At 46.4% G+C, this 16,682-nt stretch overlaps 1 pseudogene; it reads left to right on the top strand.

The window, feature by feature from the left end:
• The first annotated feature begins 643 nt into the window (after positions 1-643).
• On the top strand, positions 644-1,512 carry LOC116968190 (annotated as a pseudogene).
• The last annotated feature ends 15,170 nt before the right edge of the window (positions 1,513-16,682 follow it).

Genomic DNA, 16,682 nt, shown 5'->3' with positions numbered 1-16,682 from the left:
TTGATGTCCTCTGAGCGAGGGCTATATATATGTAGTGATGATTGTATTTAATCTAGGAAACACTGTTGTTTGTTATACTATACTTATACCAATGTAAAGCTCTTTGGCCAACAAGAGTTGTTTTTTAAATGTGCTATATAAATAAAAGTGACTTAATTGACATATTTCTCTAGTTTCTTTCTCCAGATTTCCTAATTTGTTTAGCAACCTTTTTCTTTCAATCTCTGTGTGCATATATATATATATTTTTTGTGTGGATCACAATATACATATATTAATATATATAATATTATAGTGATATATATCTATATATATATATATAGATATATATCACTATATATATATATCACAATATATATATATATTACAATATATGTGTGTGTGCGCATGTATACGAGTGTGTATACACACACACATATATATATACATACACATATACATATATATATATGTACACATATGTACACACACACACACACACATATATCTTCTATCTATATATGAAAACTGTGTGTGTGTGTGTGTGTGTATGTGTGTATGTCTGTGTGTGTGTCTGTGTGTGTGTCTGTGTTTGTGGGTGTATGTGATTTGGCCTTTGATTCCTTGGTCCGCCAAAACCACACCGATGCCGGCGTCAACCAAAGATGATCGCTGGTCTCAATGTCCTGCGTATCATCAATGAACCAACTGCAGGTGCCATTGCCTACGGCCTGGACAAGAAGGGTAGTGGAGAGCGCAATGTCCTCATCTTTGACCTGGGTGGCGGCACCTTCAATGTGTCCATTCTCGCCATCGCCGACGGTATCTTTGAAGTGAAGTCCACCACCGGCGACACGCACATGGGTGGAGAGGACTTTGACAATCGCATGGTCAGCCACTCATTGAGAAGTTCAAACGCAAAAACAAGAAGGACATCAGCCAGGACAAACGGGCGGTGAGGAGGCTGCGGACAGTCTGCGAGGCAGCGAAGAGAACCTTGTCTTCCAGCACCCAGGCCAACGTGGAGATCGACTCTCTGTTTGAGGGCATTGACTTCTACACCTCAATCACCAGGGCTCGTTTTGAGGAACTGAACACTGCCCTGCTCCGAGGCATGCTGGATCCAGTGGAGAAAGCTGTGAGAAATGCCAAGTTGGACAAGTCTCAGGTCCATGAAATTGTCCTGGTTTGCGGCTCCACCCGCATCCCCAAGATCCAGAAGCTGCTGCAAGATTTCTTCAACTGCAAGGAGCTGAACAAGAGCAGCTGACCAAGCGGCCATTCTGATGGGGGACAAGCGGAGAACGTCCAGGATCTGCTTCTGCAAGATGTCACTCCGTTGTCCTTGGGTCTGGAGGCGGCGGGCGGTGCATGGCCACCCTGATCAAGCGGATCACCACCATTCCCACCAAACATATGCTGCTGTTCACCACCGAGGCTGACAACCAGGCCGAAGTCTCCATCTGGGTGTACGAAGGCGAGGGAGGTCTATTATCCAGGAACAATCGCTTGGGCCAATTCGATCTCCGGCCGATTCCCGCTATCCCATCTTTAATAATTTACTCTAGCAGTTTCCCCACTACAGATGTTAGACTAACTGGTCTGTAATTCCCCATTTTCTCTCTCCCTCCCTTTTTAAAAAGTTGGGAAATGGGAATTATCAGAGGGTTTTTTTCTACCAATTTGGTGAAATGCCCAGCGTCGGGATCATGACGATCCATCTCAGTCTATTGAGATTTGTGTTTTATTAATTTCAGGAGGAAGCTGTTCGCAAGAGGAGGTGGGACATGCTTTTGACTGAAACAATGTATGTTTTTAAAGTACAGCTCAAATAAACAGCTATTGCTCAGTTTCTAACCAGCTATTAAATATTTACAGGGTTAGAGATGAAACCAATTCAATATCGGTGGTATATGGCCCGTTGCCCACTGAAAACTATGATCGCACCTTTTTCTACAACATGGCATTGAGAGAAACATCTGATCTCATCATACGAGGTGAAACTGATACCTTTCCCATAGTTCATTTTTAAGACATCTTTATGCAATATTTATATGTGAAGATTAATGGTATTAATGGACTCTGGGGGAAGCATCACAGTGGCAGAGAGCAAAGTTTTAGCACGAACAAATCCTTGCTCCTGGGAGAATAGATTTGCTGTACTGAGTGAAATTGCGTAGACTAGGCCTGTTTACTCGAGAGTGCAGGTGTATTAGAGGAGATCTCAATGAAACACAAAGTCCTTACAGGGCTCAGTGGGCTGGATGGAGGGAGGATGTTTCGCCTGTCTCAGGGGTCAGGAGCCAGCGGCCACACTCTCAGAATGTGGGCTGGACAATTTAGGACAGAGACAAGGAGACATTTCTGCACGCAGAGACTGGGGAAAGTTTGGAATTCCCTGCACCGATGGCTGTGGATAATCAGTCATTCAACGCTCTTGGAGCCAGAGAGCCATGGTTGTTCATTACAGAGTCAGGCCCTTCAGCCCATCGCGTCTATGTCCACCTTTTTTTCCCAGCCACACAAATCCCATTTGCCCACATTAAAACTGTATTATTTTACACCTCATTTGCTAAATCGCAATGCCTCTTAGATGTAGTAATTGCATCTAATTCCACCACCTTCTCTGGCGAAATATTCCAGGTATTACCAACTCATTGTGTGAGGAAAATGCGTCCTCCAGTATTGATATCCCTGCATAAGGTTTCGATGATCTAGCCTATATCCTGCTGCAGACTTTGACAGACTTTGGTATTCACATTACGCGTTCTCCATAAACTTAGTAGTCACACCTCCTACATTCGAATCCAAGCCATGAAAACATACAATGATCAGCAAAGGTTGCAGCACCGATCTCTGCTTCACACCACCAGTCACAAACCTCCAGGTAGCAACATTATCCTTCAACGCTACCTTCTACCTCCAACCACCAAGACAATTTTGGGTCCATTTTACCAACTCGTCTAGGATCCCACCTGCATTCGATTTCTGGACCAGCCTCAGATGCAAAATATTGTCATGTCCCTCAGTGACGTTGATTTATTAGTTCACAATGAGATCAGAGTGTTCTTGGTTGTACAGACGCACCAATTCCACCCTCCAGTAAAGAAAGCAAGTGAACAGTAGCAGATGACCTCGTGCGTAGTCCACTGCCGTTCGGTATGTTCACGGCAACTCAACCCCACATCTCTACATCCTCTTTAACCACCTCTAATTACCACTCACATCCGTCTCCACATCTTCCAAACTGCCTCTCCCTCGCCATCTACTGTCAAGATATTTGAATACCCGCCTTATTTCTCCATCTCCACCCGCAATATCTCGTTCATCCTCACTTTCCGCATTCGTTTTCCCCGTCCGCACGCCTCGCCCCCTCCCGTTCCCGATAATCCGCGGAATTCCCCCTCTCCTGCCCGGTTGAGTAACCCCGAAAAGAGATCTGTTGTCCACCCGCTGTTGTTGGTGCAAGGTTTCAGTTGTCTGCCCGCCTGTGCCTGAGGCCGAGTGGCTTCTCCCCCCCCCCCCCCCCCCCCCCCCCCTCGGTCCCAGAGCCGCGCTGCCCGGGTTTCCCCCCACCACCGGGGACTCTCTATTCTTCTCCCGCGGTCAAGCAGTCACTGCTGCATCGTGCTGATCGAGGCTCTTGATGTTGGTGCCCCCGGGGGGCGATGGTAAGTCCCGCGGCCGTTTAAGCCGCGCCGGGCGAAGTAAGGCCCTGCTCCGGATCGGCTTAACATTGATTTAACCCCCTCGATTCGGGCGGGCGAAATTGCCGTTGCGGGAGCTCCGAAAAGCGGCCTCCCACCAGGGATGCGGAAGCTCCTATGTTTGCGTCCACAGGACCTGCAGCCGAAGCATCCGAAGCTCCGAAGTCGGGTCGCAGCCGCGCGCCACCACGACGGTGAGTCCGCCGGGCTTTGCGACTGGAGCCCCCAGGTCGATTCTGTTTGGAGCCCGTCAGCTTCACGATGTTAGGCCCGAACGGCAACTGAGACATGACAGGGAAAAGGTTACGTAGCCGTTCAGGGAAGAGATTAAAACATTCCCCCACTCCCCCCCCCCCCCCCCCCCGCGCCCCCTACATATACACAGCTAAAATAAAATAAAATAAAATAAAACTAAAGACATACACCAAACAGGATAAAAATAAAAGAAAAGCCAGCCGGACTGCAGTCGAGCCGCTTCCGAAAGGCGCCGCCACACCGAATACAGTCTAGGCCTGTGGTGATTAGAAACTGATGCTGTGCCGCCTTTCGATCCGGTACGGTACTTCAACTGGCATAATGATTGGATGTTGACATATCTGTGCTTGGAACCCAAACAGGATCTAAGTCTTGTCAGATTTCGGAAGATTTTCAGTGGACTGAATGGATGATATGGATGCCCCTGTGTCCACCACGAAGGAGCACTGTTTTCCCGCAACTTTTAATACCAAAACAGATTCCTCGTCAGTGTAGCACCCACTCACCAATGAGTTGGCTTTGTCAACATTGAGGAAACGGATTAGCCTGGGAGAAGTCCGTCTTACTCACTTGTCCTCAATCTCCTTGCCAACCTTTCCTTTGTTGTTGCTGATAATCCCCTCTCGCTTGTCTCCGCCACGAGCATTCCTTGCTCCAATGGCCTTGCTGGTTGCATTTAAAGCAACTGCCGATCCTCCAGGTCTACCTCCTCTTCCTCTTCCTCTAAACTGCTGCCTGGGTGGTGGGGCATAATGTGAGCCATAGGTGGGGGCATTTGGTTCGTCAGGGTGACACAGATACCTGTACCACTGCCCATTTACCCTGCTCGGTACACAGTACTGAGGTTCTATCTGGTAGTCATTAGTAATTGGAGCAGCTTTCCGCCCTGCTTTGGTGATTACATACTCCGTTTTAACCTTCAGACGGGACTGACTCTCCTATCCATCACTATCCTTCCAGTAGCATTTAACTGCATGGGCCATTTAACTGCACTGGCTATCCGTCTAGTCCACGCAGTTAGTTTGTATTGCCTCTGCGACAGTAGTTGGGAGAAAATGTACAAAGATTGCACAAAATTGTGTGAATTCTGACCGCCTCGATATCTAGCTTACCCCGACTGTCTGTTTATCTTTGAAAACCTCTCCAAAAATTATTCTCTCCCCTCTCCTCTCTTGGGGTTAGTGTCCAGAATTTTGGAGATATCAATAGGTTTCTACAGAATGGTGGTAATGGCGGTAAAAGTTGCCTTCTCATGTGCCGGATTCTGGGTATGTTGGTTGACAAGCGCGTCAGGAGTTGGGAACCCCAAGTTCGCTGGAATGTTCACGTGTTCAGGTATCAGGTCCACAAATCTCTGGAATCGGCATGATATACACGTATAATGGTTCGAAGGGTGTCTGCAAATGAGGCGGGTGATTTATCTTAATCTGGCAGCTGGCTCAGTAAAACTATCACATTGTTCGGCTTCCAAACGAGGGATATGTCCATTGTTCGTGAATTATTGACACCAATTGCAACTGTTGGGTCAAAAGCGGAGTTTAGCACCTGCCCAACCGGGAATTGGCGATGAACGGAACGTCGCTTGATTACCTCGTCTATCTCTGACTCGGGCTCAGACTCTGACAAGTCATCCCAATAATTCTTATTCTCGGTTTTGTTGCAAAGCCGATATTTGTCACCGAACTGGTTTTGTGCCAATATTTTTGTTGTTGTTCCTTCTTATTGGTTTGGTGGGTGGATGGGGGGGGGGGGGGGGGGGGGGGCAAGTCAAGTCGTCAAGTCAAGAGTCAAGTGAAGTCAAGAGACTTTATTATTATGAGTCCCAGATAGGACAATGGAATTTTTGCTTGCTGCTGCACAACAGATTATTGTAAATAAAAATACAGAACAGTTCAGTTCAATATACACACACATAAGCAGATAACGTGCAATAGGCTGTTACTGTGCTGGACCACTTTCTGTTTACAGTTATTAATGCCACCTGCTGGATGTTCAGGTTCCTACAGCTTTGAGTTACCTTTCCTGTTAGGCAGGAAGTTGTCATAAACCAGGAAGCCCAGCCCAGGTAGAGTACCGCATGGTGTAGACTGTAATACCAGTGTGTAATGTACTGCCATCCCACCGCACCAGTTTGTTAGACGCATTGTCTGTGAGTAATTATGTTTGTGTAACAACATCTTTATACGTTATTGTGCAGGATTGCTATTATTAACACAGTTATAATACCAAACATTAAGAATGTTTCATGTGCCCTGGCTGGTTTCTTACATAACAGCACTGTATTTAGTGGTGTCATCATAGTTTATGTTTCTAAACCAAGTGTATAACGTTACTAAATAGCCGGTTTCCCTTTCTGCTTGTATGTTACAGTTTCACAGTTGAATACAGTAAAGAATAGTAAGATTAAACGAGAACTTACCAGTTTGAAGTTTGATCCTTATTTTATGAGGAGGAACGTTGAGGGACTACGTGAAGAACCCGCTTACGACGCATGCGTGTCATTCTTCAAAGCAGCGGTGTGGAATCACAGATAACTATAATGACTAAACATAGTAAGATTAGACAACAGATACCAGTTCAGACTATGATCAAGGGTGGGAGCGGAGGGCACGTAGTCCCTCAACGTTCCTCCTCATAAAATAAGGATCAAACTTCAAACTGGTAAGTTCTCGTTTAATCTTACTATTTTACTTCGGAGTCACGTGAGTGACTACGTGAAGATTTTAAAGCTGTGATTTCATGCCGTGGAACGAGTCCATGCATCACATCTGCCTTGATTTTTGGGGAGAGTAGAGTTAACAACATTAGACATCAATACGTTATTGAAACCCAACAGTAAATTATGAACACCAATTATTGCCCCTATTTATGGGTCTATTATATTACAGAACTTAAATTTGTTTCTGTAAATGTTTCAGGTTCAATGACTGGTTTGTTATAAAGTCGTTGGAAAATTCCTCCGTTGGCCATCCTGCTGTCTTGAGGATTTGGTCCATTGGTACGTCCAACTTCATAGCTGCTAATGTAGCTGCAGCCCTGGTGGAGTGAGATTTGAAATGCTAGTTCCCACTCCAGCCTATTTAGGACTTGTTTTAGCCATCCAGAGATGGTCTGGACTGTCACTGTTTTAAATGGCTGTTAGTAGCTGATTAAAGTGACATTCCTCCCCTCTGATGATCTTAGTATACTTCAAGTATGATAGTAAGTGTGTTATAATACAGAGACGACCATCTGTAGGGTAGACCCTGAATTCTGTTTTTTAGGCCTGCTGACCCCTGTCTGTTCTGTATGACTATTACACTGATGTAAACCATAAATTCCAGATGAATTAATCATGTTGTCCAACCTTGATTTCTGTGGTGACTGGACCCTTGTGGCGTGACCAGGACCATCAGCATGACTGTTTTCATAGTCAGTTCCCGTAGGAACAGAGCTGTAGCTGGAGACCAGTTTCTTAACATGGTCAGTACAATGCTCACATCCCATATTTGGGAGTACCTGGTTCTTGGGGCTAATTTAAAAAATTCCCCTCATGAGTTTGTTTACCAGGGTTTGTCCCAACAGAATGCCGCTCTGTACCTTCATTCCAGCATCTGCAGTTCCCTTTTGAACACCTTCAATAGGTATATTGACAGAGCACCTCTGGCGCAGTTGATGGCACTATGACTGAGCCTCTCATCGTAATGGAGGCTTGCCAGGAATTCCAGAACCGACGGGATGTTCATAGATCTGTGGGTGATGATTGTTGTTGTGACAGTACTTCCCATTACTAGATGATACCAAGTACTGATGTTTAGGTGGACTGTCTGTGACCCGCTGAAATAATTCCGCATTCGGTCCGTCAGTCCCAGGTGTAGAAGAGGTGCTTCCAACTCTAAATAAATAGGTTAATATATAATAGTGACGGGTAACTCCCCTTGTTGCGGGAAGACCCAGTAAGTTAGGTCTATGATGGATGGTGATGTATGGTTCTGACCCATGTTGATATCACCAGTACCTCTGGTTGCGTAGGGCAATCAGATATTATCAAAATTCGAGACGTGAAGTCTATAGTTTCTTCCTAAATAACCGACTGATGAGGCAAAAGGGGGGGATGCATAAATGATCCCCCAATCAGCGAAGATACATCTGAACCACTGCCCCAGGTTCTGGCTCCCAAGAACATAATTTGATAACTGGTAAGAGCATGGATGTGAATAGGTCGTTATCTGGTGTTCCATACCAGCTGTTCCAGCAATACATATTTTATCCAACATCCATACAGAGTTTTTACTTAGCGTGGCCTGTTGTCTGCCACTAAATTCAGTTTTCCTGGTAGTTGGAAGCTGATATCCAATCTCTATCTGGATACGCTATTAATCCAGATTAATAGAGACAGTGACTCTAAGACTATTGCCTGCATCACAGAGTGGAAGTACCCGGTGAACTCACCGCGGCGGATGCCAGCCCGTGTCCATTGTGTGCTGCTAGTATTACATGTATGGCTGCAGGCAACAACATCTCGTTCAGACCGAAAGGTCTGATTGACAAGAAGGATTCAATTCAATTCAATTCACAAATATTGTTGGCCAGATAGTCACATGGTGTCGATATGTTTCTACCCATATGGTTGACATATGCTACCCCGGTGGTGTTGTCAATTTGTAGGTTAACATACTGGTGATATAACCGAAAACAATTTGACTTAAAGCCATGACTAGCTCTCACTTCCCCAGGTATATATGCCCAACGTTAGTAATGATGCCTCCTGAGCATTCCATCTCCCCCACAGCTGGAGATGGAATTAGTAGCATCCCAATCCAAGGCCCATCAGTATGTGGTTCCATAGACGGATAACTGTGTTTGGTTGTTTCATAAATCGGTCAGAATGACCCCCACATAATTTCTTGAGTGACGCGTGTAGCGCTCTGTACTATGATTATGTAAAGGTCCGATATCATGTGGCTGTCACACAGCCCCTAATGCCAATTATTCTACTACCAGTCTGATGGCTGGTTTAGTTCCCTGGAAGCCTCCATAAAGGCTGTACCCTTTCTTACGGCAAAGTTACTGCCATGTGAAGTGTGTTAACGGTGGATCGCAGACGATCTGTTGTGTTAAATACATCTGTGGGCACCTTCAATGAGTCCTATATAGCAAGCATATTTTAATACCATGCTTGCCATGTAGTACCCTAGGATCAATCCCTTAGTTGCACCAAAGGTTCCCATTTGTAATGAATATAAAGTACGAAGTATTCAAATTAGTCAATCTAAGATGAAGTGGCAACCACCTCTAAATTATGAGAAGGATATTTAGGACACGAATCCCTGTGATTCGTGTGGATGTCCTCCATAAGTCCTATAATATATGGGCACTGTAGTTCAGTATGCGCTTTAGTTGTTTCTTTCCCTGTAAGCATGAACATTCAGTTCGGTACATGCTGAACTGGAGGGTAATGGAATGAAGAATTCTAAGTTATACCCCTGTACTTCTGAATTTTAAGTGTCGGTAGAATAATTCTATGCATACAGATAGATCTGTTATCCACTACCAACCTCCCTGGCTCCTATTAGTAGGTTAGTTACTATTTCGGCATCCTCCGTGGTCGTTGAGGTGCCGGTGTCTGATGAGGGTAGCACATTTCTCAGGAAGTAGTTTTTAAGACGTTCCTTAATGTGTCCCAGAGTTCCCTCGATGTGAAGATCTTTCCCTGTTAAGATAAGATGCCTCCAAATTTTAATATTGGAGGTTGGGAGGTTCCAGGTGTTCATCTGTTAGGACTTAGAACATTCTTTCGTTTCAATTCCCTGCCCTACCATGTTTAGGTTGATACTGGGAACATTCAGGTTTTGCAGTTCCCTGATGGTAAGTGTTTTCCCATAGGGTTTCCGCACCCTAAGTGTACTAGGGGTATGTTCTGCTCCCCTGTTCAAGTGGAGCCCAAACGTGACCCCCTATACTCCCCTCTGATGAGGGAGAACACTGTGCAGCCCTACAAGAGGTACTGCTGTAGGACTTACTAGCTGCCCTTCTGTGACTAGTCTCCATCTCATGGAGCTGCCACTTACATGCTCCAACAGCCGCTCCAGCTGGTCCCGATGCTCTCGGGCACCCTACCGGCTCCAATGCACATGATCACTGGCCATCGCGGCTGCTCCTGAAGCCGTTACTCCTGAGGCTGCTCCTGCTGCAGTTCCTGCAGCCACTCCATCCGGCTCCAATGCTCACGGGCAATGGCCGTCACGGCTGCTCCTGAAGCTGCGCCTGTTCCAGCTCCTGCAGCCAGCCCAGGATTGAGTCTCGGTGTTCCCCTCTGTTGAGTGAGAAACTCTGTGCCGCCCCGCAAGGAGTACTGCTGTGGGACTTATTAGTTGCCCACTGTGGCTTTGCCACTTTGGAGTATTTCCACTCTGCAGCCCCACAAGGGGTACTGCTCCTGCAGCCGGTCCAACCGGCTCCAATGCTCTCGGGCACTGGCCGCTCCCGGCTGCTCTTTTCCTGCATGCTGCAGCCGCTACAACCGACCTCGGTGCTCACTGGCACCGGCCGCTCACGGCTGCTTGTCATGCTGCAGCCGCTCCAACCGACCCCGTTGCTCACGGGCACTGGTCGCTCGCGGCTGCTTAATTTCTCCTGCAGCCGGTCCAACCGGCTCCAATGCTCTCGGGCACTGGCCGCTCCCGGCTGCTCTTTATCCTGCATGCCGCAGCCGCTACAACCGACCTCGGTGCTCACGGGCACCGGCCGTCACGGCTGCTGATCATGCTGCAGCCGCTCCAACCGACCCCGGTGCTCACGGGCACTGGTCGCTCGCGGCTGCTTGCCATCTCCTCCAGCCGCTCAAACCGACCCCCATGCACACGGGCACTGGTCGCTCGCGGCTGCTCCTCTCCCGACCGGCCGGGGCCGGCGCGGGAGCGAAGTCGGGAGCGAAATTGGGCACAGCTGTTCCCATTACGGGAGATCAGCGTGCCGTTTGCTGCTGCTGCTGCTGCCGGCTGCCCGCAATTTTGCAGGTTCTCCCCCGCCAGCATTCTCGCTCCTTCCAGCGCCTCGGACCCATGTATACCTGAGCGCAGGTATATGGGACTAGGGGAGATTATGTGTTCGGCACGGACTAGAGGGGTCGAGATGGCCTGTTTCCGTGCTGTAAAAAATTGTTATATGGTATAGGTCCGTGGGGCTGTAGTCCGAGTCGTCGGAAATGACTGCTCCAGACATGCTCCAGCGCTGTCGGCGTGCTCCTGGAGCTGAAGTCGGCTCCGGCTCCCGTTTTAAGGGAGATAGCAGTGCCCCGGCCGTTGCTGGCTGCCTGCAGTTCTGCAGACTCTCCCCAGCCAGTTCTCATCAGCCTTCTGTAGAAAGAAAAAAGGTAAGTAAAAGAAACGACGTTCCCTCACCTTACTGTTGCAGGTTCAACCCCTGCCGTTTGGGAGGAACGTCCTTCCTCCAGCAATGACGAGTTGGAATGCGTGTAGCGTAATGACACGCATGCGTCGTAAACGGGTTCTTCACGTAGTCACTCACGTGACTCCGAAGTAAAATCAACGACATCTCGTGTCTACGGGTCTTAATTGGATTAATTGTTTAACTTGCTAGATAGCTGGATAGGGACATTCAGCGAGTCCAGTATAGTTACAGTTCAGTCTTTATGTTTGCGAGATTAATAGCCTGATGGCTGTGAGGAAGAGCAGTTCCTAATCCTGGATGTAATAGATTTCAGGCTCCTGTACCTTCTGCCCAATGGTAGCGGAGGGATGAGAGCGTGGCCAGGATGGTGTGGGACCTTGATGATGCTGCCGGCCTTTTTGAGGCAGCGACTGCGATAGATTCCTCCGATGGTGGGGAGGTCAGAGCCGATGCTGGACTGGGCAGTGGTTTAAACTTTCTGCATCCTTTTCCGCTCCTGAACCCTCAGGTTGCCGAACCAAGCCACGGTGCAACCAGTCAGCATGCTCTCTACGCTGCACCTGTAGATGTTCGAGAGAGCCCTCTTTGACTCTCCTAGACCTCTCAGGAAGTAGAGGCGCTGATGCGCTTTCTTTATGATTGCATCAGTGTGCTGAGACCAGGAAAGATCTTCGGAAATGTGTACGTCCAGGAATTTGAAGTTCTTGACCCTTTCCATCATCCTCCCGTTAAAGTAAATGGGAACGTGGGTCCATATCCTACCCCTTCCAAAGGCCACAATCAGTTCCTTGGTTTTGCTGGTGTTGAGGGTCAGGTTATTGTGTTGCCACCATTTCGTCAATCGGTCAATCTCACTTCTATACTCTGACTCGTCCCCATCTGCTATTCGGCGCACAACAGTGGTTTCGTCAGCGAACTTGATGATGGAGTTCGCACTATGTCCGGCTACGCAGTCATGAGTATAGAGTCAGTAAAGCAAAGGGCTGAGCACGCAGCCTTGAGGTGCTCCCGTGCTGATTGTTATCGAGGATGACACATTTCCACCAATACGGACAGGTTGCGGTCTGTGGATGAGGAAGTCGAGGATCCATGCGCAGAGAACCATATCTGAGAGCTTGGTAACCAGCATGGAGGGGGTGATTGTATTAAATGCCGAGCTGTAGTCAATTAATAGTAGCCTGACATATGAGTTTCTGCTGTCCAAGTGGTCCAGAGCGGAGTGGAGATCCAGCAAGATCGCATCCACCGTTGATCTGTTGTGGCTGTATGCGAACTTCAGAGGGTCCAGGTTTTTGTCGAGGTAGGAGTTGAATTGCGCCATGATCAACCTCTCAAAGTATTTAATCACCACAGACGTTAGTGCCATTGGTCGATAGTCATTGAGGCACGTTGAAACAAGTTTATTCATGGATAACCCCTTGAGATGGACAGTCATCTCGTTTTCGAGGGGGTCCAACATAGAACATACAGCACAAGACATAACATACATAGAGGCTCTCATTGACCCACCTACCCACACACCAATCCCAAAACCCCTCCATCCCCACTTGTTATAGTTTATAACAATTGTTAATTGGCTTTACGTATCCAATAATAATAATAGTTATGTGTTACAGCATAATGTTGATGCATAATACCATATACCACCTATCATACATCGTACGTTAATACATACTATCAACATTATTACATGATATATTATTTCATGATATTGTGACATAATACAATATAAGACCTTGTTACACTATGCAATACAATAATACATAAGTGTAATGGCCAATCATATACAATAGTTATGCCAAATGATCACACACAGAGCAAGCTAGATAAAGGAGCTCGAAGACTCTAATACTAGAAACAGGTACATGGTTTTATAAGGAAGTGTAAAAGTGTATTTTTAAATAGACGAAATGAGCTAATAGTTCTTATGGTACTAGGCAGAGTGTTCCAGTCAGAAGGAGCTTTGAATTTAAATGCACGTCTCCCAATTTCTTTGTTAGTTCTTGGAATGAAAAAGAAGGGTTGCTAAATATGTCTTAGTGAATATGAGGGTGTGTATGGTAATAGGTCTTGTTTTAAATAAGAAGGGTAATTGAGATGGATGCATTTAAAAATGAACTGGAACCAGTGGTAGCATCTTCGAGCGTGGGGGGATAACCAGTTTAGAGTTTCGTACATAGAACAGTGGTGAGTTATATATGGACACATAGGTGCCACATAAGAGACTATTGCTAAAAAAAAAAAATTATGGGATTGGGGGTAATATATTAGCATGGGTAGAGGATTGGCTAACAAATAGGAAGCAGAGAGTGGGGATAAATGGTTCATACTCGGGATGGCAACCGGTAACTAGCGGGGTTCCGCAAGGGTCGGTGCTGGGACCCCAGTTGTTCACAATTTATATAAATGATTTGGAGGAGGGAACCAAGTGTAATATATCAAAATTTGCGGACGATACAAAAATGGGAGGAAAAGTAGGGGATGAGGAGGATAGGAAGAGTCTGCAAAAGGATATAGATAAGCTAGGTGAGTGGGCAACAACTTGGCAGATGAAATTTAATACTAATAAATGTGAAGTCATTCACTTTGGGAAAAAAAATGATAGGGCAAGTTATTTTCTAAATGAGGAGGAGCTGCGTTGTAATGCAACGCAAAGGGATCTAGGGGTATTAGTACATGAATCACTAAAAGTTAGTATGCAGGTGCAGCAAGCAATCAGGAAGGCCAATGGAGTTTTGGCCTTTATTGCTAGGGGGATTGAGTATAAAAACACGGAGGTCTTGCTGCAGCTGTACACAGTATTAGTGAGACCACATTTGGAATACTGTGTACAGTTCTGGGGTCCATACTTAAGAAAGGATGTACTAGCCCTGGAGGCAGTGCAGCGAAGGTTTACAAGATTAATTCCTGCAATGAGGGGATTGACATATGAGGAAAGGTTAAGTAGGCTGGAACTCTACTCTTTGGAGTTTAGAAGAATGAGAGGCGATCTCATTGAAACATATAAGATCGTGAGGGGCCTTGATCGGGTGGATGCACCGAGGATGTTCCCAATGATCGGGGAAACTAGAACTAGGGGACATAGTTGCAGAATAAGGGGGGGCTCTTTTAAAACTGAGATGAGGAAGAACTTCTTCACCCAGAGGGTGGTTAATTTATGGAATTCACTGCCCCAGGGAGCAGTGGAAGCAGAAACTTTAAATATATTTAAGACTAAAATAGATGGTTTTTTAGCTGCCAAGGGGATAAGGGGCTACGGGGAGAGGGCAGGGATATGGACCTAGGTATGGTTAGTATAGTAAGACCTGAGTGATCTCCTGGACAAGTGTCGATCGCCTGGATTGGGGTCGGAGAGGAATTTCCCGGATTTTTTTCCCGAATTGGACCTGGGTTTTTATCCGGTTTTTTGCCTCCCCCAGGAGATCGCGAGGTTCTTGGGGTGGAGAGGGGTGATAGCGGTATAAAGGGGAGGGTAGTGTCTTGTGTTCTGTGTCTTGTGTCTACTGTTTGTGGGTAAGTGTGTCTGTTTAGTGTTCAGCCATGAGCGAATGGCGGTGCGGGCTCGACGGACCTGGTGGTCTTCTCTCGCACCTACTTTCTATGTTTCTATGTTTCTATGACACCTTAAAATAAATCTGCAAAGACTATTATAAACTGCATTGAGGGGTTGAAGATGTGTATCAAATGTATTCTGATAGACAATAACAGCATAATCCAGTCTTGGTAGTAGGAGTTGAGAGACAATTATTTTTCTCATCTGAAAGGTGAAACAATTTATATGGCGGTAAATAATAGCTAGATTACAGCTGAGTGATTTTGTAATCGTCTCACTATGCTGCGTAAATGAAAGCGTTGGGTTGAGCCAAACACCAAGATATTTGAAGTTCAATACTTGTTCTAATGGTGATCCTTCATTAAATGATATAGTCAGATCTTACTCTTCTTGGGCACTGGTATAATTGATGCCCTTTTAAAGCAGGTTGGAACCTCAGAAGTGAGAGGTTGAAAATGTCGACAAAAGCTCCAGCCAGTTGGTCCGCACCGATTTTTAGAACATGACCTGGTATACCATCAGGTCCAGGCACTTTCCGAGGGTTCATCCCCCTGAAGGATCTTCTGACGGCAGCCTCTGTGACTGTGACTGAAATATCGTCACCGCGTAAAGGGCTCGGGATGGCACATGTATTCTCCTTATCAAAGCGTGCGTAAAATGCATTGAGCTTGTCAGGGAGTGATGCTTCGCTGTCAATTGAGCTGCCTCCTGATTTCGACTTGTAGGTGGTGATTGCAATCAATCCATGCCATCGTGGACTCATGGCATGGGTTGGCTCTTTTTAGTCTTACTCCTGGTATGGAGCGTGACAGGGGATTCCACCAATACCGGGGCTGTAGGGGTTTGGGAACTCTAAGTCGGTGCTGGTGTATTGGACACAAGTCGTTCTGCAAGAGCTGGTGATACTGCTAGAGTCGGTGATACTGCTGGAGCTGGTACAGTGGACACAGGTGGTACTGCAAGAGCTGGTGATACTGCAGGATCCGGTGATACAGCTGGAGCTGGTATAGTGGCACAGGTGGTACCGCATGTATTGCATGATCAATATTACCCTTGAGAGGGGGTTGTGGGAATGGGGCCGATTGCCCTTGCACGTGAGCATTAGTATGGATTCTACTCTCCCACTCATTCAATTTCTCATCTCCACCCACTGTGAGACCAAAGCCAACCGTGGAATTTTATTTATCTCTTATCTGCCGTTTCATATGAGCAGTTAATGACTGCTTATCGCATAGTTTGAAAGCATTTTCCTGCCAGCTGGCTACAATGGTGGCTTATTTTCGTTGTTGAACGTATGGTGGCCAGATAGGCTGCATCCCAGAGTACTTAAGGAAGTAGCCCCAGAAATAGTGGATGCATTAGTGATAATTTTTCAAAACTCTTTAAATTCTGGAGTAGTTCCTGAGGGTTGGAGGAAGCTAATGTAACCCCACTTTTTAAAACGGGAGGGAGAGAGAAAACGGGGAATTACAGTCCAGTTAGTCTAACATCGAAAGTGGGGAAAATGCTAGAGTTAGTTATTAAAGATGGGATAGCAGCACATTTGGAAAGTGGTGAAATCATTGGACAAAGTCAGCATGGATTTATGAAAGGTAAATCATGGCTGACGAATCTTATAGAATTTTTCGAGGATGTAAGCCTTCGAGTGGATAAGCGAGAACCAGTGGATGTGTCAAATCTGGACTTTCACAAGGCTTTCGACAAGGTCCCACATAAGACATTAGTATGCAAACTGAAAGCAGACGGTATTGGAGGTTCAGTATTGATGTGGATAGAGAACTGGCTGGCAGACAGGA

Source organism: Amblyraja radiata, chromosome X, assembly GCF_010909765.2.
Source record: "Amblyraja radiata isolate CabotCenter1 chromosome X, sAmbRad1.1.pri, whole genome shotgun sequence".
NCBI classification, from domain to species: Eukaryota; Metazoa; Chordata; class Chondrichthyes; order Rajiformes; family Rajidae; genus Amblyraja; species Amblyraja radiata.
The sequence above is the reverse complement of the archived record's forward strand: the minus strand, read 5'-3'. Positions and strand labels throughout refer to the sequence as shown.